This window comes from Saccopteryx bilineata, chromosome 9, assembly GCF_036850765.1.
Source record: "Saccopteryx bilineata isolate mSacBil1 chromosome 9, mSacBil1_pri_phased_curated, whole genome shotgun sequence".
Classification (NCBI taxonomy): domain Eukaryota; kingdom Metazoa; phylum Chordata; class Mammalia; order Chiroptera; family Emballonuridae; genus Saccopteryx; species Saccopteryx bilineata.
Window position 1 is genome coordinate 47,956,773 of NC_089498.1, and position 6,485 is coordinate 47,963,257.

Sequence of the window (6,485 nt, forward strand, 5' to 3'; positions counted from 1 at the left end):
TGTTTGCCTTTACCTGGACACTAATGCAGCCCAGCAATTTAGGTGGACTGTCTTACCCCAGGGGTTCAAAAACAGCCCACACCTGTTTGGGCAAGTACTAACTCAGGATTTATCAGCATGCAATCTCAAAACTAGTACTCTTTTACAATATGTAAATAACCTAGTCCTCTACAGACCCTCCCTGCCTGCCTCAAGGAGACACACCGCCACCCTTCTTAACTTCCTCACTATGAAGGGATATTGTGTCTTCTCTGCTAAGGCTCAACTTCACTCTTAGTCTGTAGTCTATCTGGGCATCGCCTTAACTCCCACCACCTGAGGTCTCACCCTAGATCGAACTCAGACCCTCTGCAGTCTCCAAACACCTACCACCGCAAATCAAATCCTTTCTTTCCTTGGTCTAATAGGCTTTTTTAAAAAAAAGATTTTACTTATTCATTATAGAGAGAGAGAGAGAGAGAGAGAGAGAAGGGGGGAGGAGCAGGAAGCATCAACTCCCATATGTGCCTTCACCAGGCAAGCTCAGGGTTTTGAACCAGCAACCTCAGCATTTCCAGGTTGATGCTTTATCCACTGTGCCACCACAGGTCAGGCCAATAGGCTTTTTTAGACACTGGATTTCCAATTTTGCTCTCTTAGTGAAGCCTTTCAGTGAGATCTTCTGTGAGCACAGCTTTTAAGGTCTATAATGGCCAAGAGAGTAACAGAAAAGGCAAATAAGGCCCCAAAGAGGTCAGGAAATATCAGCTTTTGGCATATGCTCTTAAAGGCTCCAGCGCCCGAAAGAGCTTCATAGGATTCCATCAGGGCCCTGCTCCAGAGTGGACAGAAAGGTCATTGAGCTGAAGCCTGCTAGGCTTCCTGGCCCCACCAGTTGACACGTCTGTGCTGTGGAAAGGGGGACATGAGAAGGTAAGCTGCCCCTTTGTTCCATGGAGGGAGGGTTCAGTCTCTTCTAGCCCTGCTTCAGCTACCTGTGACCTAACCTTGCCCAGCATGCTGGGAATTGCCACTGAAAGCCCAAGGGTATCATTCACGAGCCTAAGGTATTTCTTCCAAGTAGCAGATGAACTGATCTCATTTCTTGTAAATACAAGGGCCATCTACTATACCTTGCCTGAATATTTAAGTTTTATTTATCCCTCAAAGATCTCTACTGTGGGTATTGACAGTCTAATTTTGTTGCTTTATTTAATGTATAGCATCTCCTTTATTCCTCTTGTCTCAATGCCCCATGCCTATTATAGGCTGGAACTTGCTGCTAATTCCAACTAGAAACAGTGGTCACAAGGACTTAAACTCTAACTGCAAAGTGTGGAAATGTAACCAACCTTCCCTTAAGTACTTGCAGGATTTACAGGTTACTCAGCAAACTGTTCAAAGACTGTCCAAGAGGCGCTTCCAGCATTATATCACCCAAGGACTGACTTTCACGTGGACAGGCCACACACCGTGATTCTGACAACTCCCACTGCTGCTAAGGGTGACTCTTTCCTCCACTCTGACCATCTGGAGCTCAGAAACAGAGAAACAAAACCGACCCCTTGTCCTTCTATTCTCTATTTTACTCTCAACCTGCCTCAACCAATCAGGGGCTTTCTACTTGTGTGGGACCAACACCTATATGTGTCTCCCTACTAATTAGACAAGAACTTGTACCCTAATATGTCTCACCCCAAATATCAACATAATCCCACCTCATGAGCCTCTTCCAGTTCCTAGTATACTACCCATCAATCTAAGGACCAAATAAGCTGTATAGGTAATTCCTCATCTTGTTGCTTTAAAAATTTCTATAGAAATATGTCTAGGGGTCAGGGGGACTGGCCACTTCTCTGTTTTATTCATACTCTATCTCTTTCTTTGAAGCCCAGCAAATTCGTAAGCGTGGAATCAGTGGTTTTATACAAACTGGGTGTCTTGACTATTGTCTTTCATTGGTCCACTCACTCTCCTATTTATTTTTCTAACTTTTGGACCCTGCCTCTTATGTTTGTTCACTAGTTTCTTACAGAACCGCATGCAGACCTTCGCCAATCAGAAAATTGGAAAAATCTACCTAACCCTACACACCAACCCTGAAACCTGCCCTTGTGAACCAGAAGAATCTGGAACCCTATAAATACACCCCTACTCCAACTGCCCCAGGGAGAGGTTCATGAAGAAGGCCCCCAATAGGGATAACAGCAGGAAGTAGCTCCAGAAAATGGCTGGTCTGAGACAAACCTCCTTCCTGAACCCCATACACTTTTCTTCCCCCCATCTCTTTTCCTTTTTATCATACCACAGAATTGAGAAATGATAGATACATGAATTTACCAGAACTTCCAACTGCCCTTTTGTTGTCCCACCTGGCTGCCTGACCTCACCCTTACTTACTGGATAATCGCCCCTGAGGCAGATAAGTTCCAGAAAGCTGATCAACCGCCCAAGGTGGAGCATTCCAGAAAGCTGAAATCCTAAAACCGTAAAAGGGAACATACCAGAACTTTTGACTCAATGCCCCATTAGGATCCCCCAAATCCTATAAAATTTGCCCCTACTCTATAACCGGGGCCCTTCTCCCCCAGAGAAGTGCCTGGCAGGGTTTCTTTCTTCCTTTCAATAAAGCCTGTTACTCTGGTCTTTTCGAACTCCCATGGATTCTAACATTCAATAGAGATATTTTCAATTTATGATTATAGATCAGTTAGTTGTGATTCATCCAAGTAGGCAAAACATTGTTCTCTCAGAAATGATAACCATTTTCCATGTGCATTTATCATTTTTTTTATAAATAAATTTTTATTAATTTTAATGGGGTGACATCAATAAATCAGGGTACATATATTCAAAGAAAACATGTCCAGGTTATCCTGTCATTCAATTACGTTGCATACCCATCACCCAAAGCCAGATTGTCCTCCGTCACCCTCTATCTAGTTTTCTCTGTGCCCCTCCCCCTCCCCCCGCATTTATCATTTTTTTAAAACCACATTTGTATGGATTGGTTTACAAGGGTTCTTCTTAAAAAAATAAGAGAAAATTTTCATATGTTTAACAAATCAGTTTTCAGTAAAAGCAGTGATCTTTTTCATTATAAACTTAAGAATACTCCTAATTGCAAATATACACACCTGTTTTATGAATATCATTAACTTGTTATTTAGATATGTTATTAATATCTCAGGTAAAAATAGCATCATCTTATTTATGAGAAATGTCACCATTATATAGTCTAGATTGTTTATGAGCATGCCTTTTATAAATGAAACTACTTTTCCTTTAAAAAACATAATGAATAGGTACTTCGGTCTCAGCTGTGACTTCAGACCTGGTGACATTTATTCTGTGCCTGGGTCTTAATTTATCCAGATGACTGAATGCAGACACGTCAATGCCAGTAAAACAACAAAACAATTGTAATACAGTTCCCCTGGAGAGGAGAGGCACAGCACACCATTCCGGGACCGGAGACAGTGCTAGATTTTGGTGATGTTGTAGAGAGACAAGTGCAAGGGGGAGGATTAAGCCAGAGTGATTCTTGAATGATTTCTAAAAAAGGGCTGCAGGAGGAAAAGGTTTTATAATGTCTAATGTGAAAATTCTTGGGCCTTGGCCAGGGACCTCAGTTGGTTAGGAGTTAGGGCAGTGTTTCTCAAACTTTTTGAAGTTGGGGCACATTTAAAATCCTACAAATAATTGTAGACATGCTTTATACAAATTTCTGAGAAATATGTTATAATAATTAAGTCAAATCTTAAAGAAAAAAATATAAAGTCCAAATGTGCTTTTATAGTAATTAAATGAAATAAATACAACAAAATTAAATTTATTCTGACATTAAAAAACATTTTTATGTTATATTTTCTGAGTTATGCTTTTTAGAATTTGTAAAAAAGAAGGATTAAAAAATAAAAAAACAGCAAAAAATTTATCTTTTTATATATATAGATATATTCTTAGTAAGATTTAGTAAATTCGGAAGATCCTGGCACAAATGTGTTAAGTTTTTTCATTCTTGTGTTTATGAAAAACATAAGCCTGATGTGTCCTAGCGATTTCTTCAATGTTTGGGCATATATTTGAAAGGCAAACTCTCATTTCCTTGTCAATATATTGAAGAATTCCTCTCTTTTTACTCTTAATTGTGTTGAGTGCAGAAAACCCCCATCATACATATCATCTTAACTTTACACCAAACAAAGGATAGAAGAAACTTGCCTCCAGTCTTTCTGGGGAACATGGAGGGTAATGTAAACAATCCAGCACCACAGCTTAACAGCCTTTTGCAAACTAATCAGGCAAGTGATGTGGGGGGTTGGGCAGACTGTCAGCTTACAGCCTGTCCCCAAAAAATCTAAACTCAAAAACCCTGTTGGTTTTTTGGTCCCCAACAGGCACATATTTCTCTGAAATACCATAGGCACATCTGGAAATATTCTAGGGGGCCCCAGTGTGCCCTGGCACACACTTTGAGAATCACTGAGTTAGGGTTAGGGTTGGGGTCATATCTATGATCCCACACTCAAGCCAGCAACCTCATGCTCAAGCTGGTGAGTCTGCACTCAAGCTGGATGAGCCCACGTTCAAGCAACCTTGGAGTTTCAAACCTGGGGTCTTCTGCATCTCGGGCCAAAGTTCTATCTACTGCGCCACCACCTGGTCAGGCTGATTACAGTTTTTTTTTTTATAGCAAAAGTGTACTATTTGAAAGCAGTCAAGGGGAGAAATAGTAGGTCAAAGTCAAGGTACATTCAAAGAGCTCCTGAATACCATAGTCAGTCATATTACTTGAAAAATTCCAAGGTTTTAGATTAAAGTCTTTCACCCGGGACCAAGGGCAATGACCACTCTGCCTTTTCATCATACAGTGCTGATACCTGCAGTTGTGAGTCTCTTTATTTAACATGGAAATTATTTATTCTGGTCATCCAACAGGTATTTCAGCATTGTACCAGGAGTACATCCTGACGATCTGGTCTGGCTGGGGGGTTAAATTCTGTGTGGTATGAGTCTACCCTAAGTTGACACCTTCTCCCTCATTCTGATTGGTAGTGTCCATCTTCTCCTGAATCCTTAAATCTGGCTCTGACAATATCCTCCGACCGGGTTGTACATATGAGCTGGATTCTATTGTTGCTTTGAGGTTTATTTACTTTCCTTCACTAACCTGTTTAATAATTCCTGTTTTGGATGTACTGAGATTGGACTCTGCTGTGGGCCTGCTGAGCAGAGGGTTTCAGCACAGCCTGGATGGGGAAGGATGTGCGTCAGACACAGTTTCCTCTGAAGATCTGCAAAACCCTTCACCAGGGAGCGTCTTAGTTTCCTGCAGCTGCTGCAACAAGCTAGGGCACACGCTGTGACAAAATCATACACATACTGAGTTATTTATTATTCTGGAGGGAGGGTTTGAAATGGAGCTAAAATCAAGGTGTGGTATTGCTACCCCAGAATTTAGAAGAGTTGGAAGGGGAGGAGGAGGAAGGAGAGTGTATCGGAGGAAGCAGCTGCTGGGATGCAGGGCCCACGTGCTCCGGAGTGAGTCCCCAAGAGAGGAGGCTGTGGAGGAAGAGGTGGCGGCGGTGGCGGTGGTCCTAGCGGTGTCCGAGGAGGCAGGTACAAATCAGCTGCAGGCGGAATCGTGACCAACATGGCGGTGCAGGGAGTGGAGCAAAAATCAAATCAAAGTAAATCTTGTAGATGATAATTTTACAGAATTAAGAGGATAAATAGGAGGGCCTCCAGACACAACATGGGAAGGAGGGAGATATCAACTAGAGATAAAAATGCCAGAAACATATCCCATTCATCCTCTAAGGTCCAGCTTGCTGCTAAAATATGGCATCCTAACGTTAGCTCTGTCATGGGTGCTGCTTGGCTCGCCTGAAACATCAATGAGCAGCAGTAGTGATGGCGCTCCGCTCCCTGTTGTCTTTGCCAGCGCTGTTGGAAGCTATGTAACCAGATGATCCCAAGATGCAGAAGTAGCAAATCCATACCCACAAAACCCTGAACCTGTAGACAGCTTGACTTTGGGAACATGTGTATTCTGGAAACCCAGTTTTTACTATAGTGTATACACACACACACACACACACACACACACACACCTATTTGTATGGGCCATGCAAGAAATGCACTAATAGTGGACATGTCTTCAAAACCACGAGAGGTAGAAACTGCGACAGAATCGTTTCTGAGTACCTGAGGCGCAGTGAGAGAGCTGCTGATACTCTAGTCAACCTTTCCCCTTTCCTGAGGGGTGTCAACATCTGTTATTTTTAGGATATTACATAGATTTTTTAAAAACTGGCATTCTTGCTTGAAATATTATCCAGGAACCCTTGGAGACTGAGGAAAAAAATTCCTGCTGTGTAAGTAAAGCTAATTAAACATCTGTGGAAATTTAAAAAGGGGAAATACCTTAGTTTACTTTCTTGCTTAATAGTGTAAATACCTTTGAGCTAAGTGAAACCATAGTAAAAACATGCTACTTTAGT

General features: G+C 41.9%; 1 pseudogene; it reads left to right on the plus strand.

Moving 5' to 3' along the window:
- Positions 1-5,895: 5,895 nt before the first annotated feature.
- Positions 5,896-6,193, plus strand: LOC136313626 (ubiquitin-conjugating enzyme E2 K pseudogene; annotated as a pseudogene).
- The last annotated feature ends 292 nt before the right edge of the window (positions 6,194-6,485 follow it).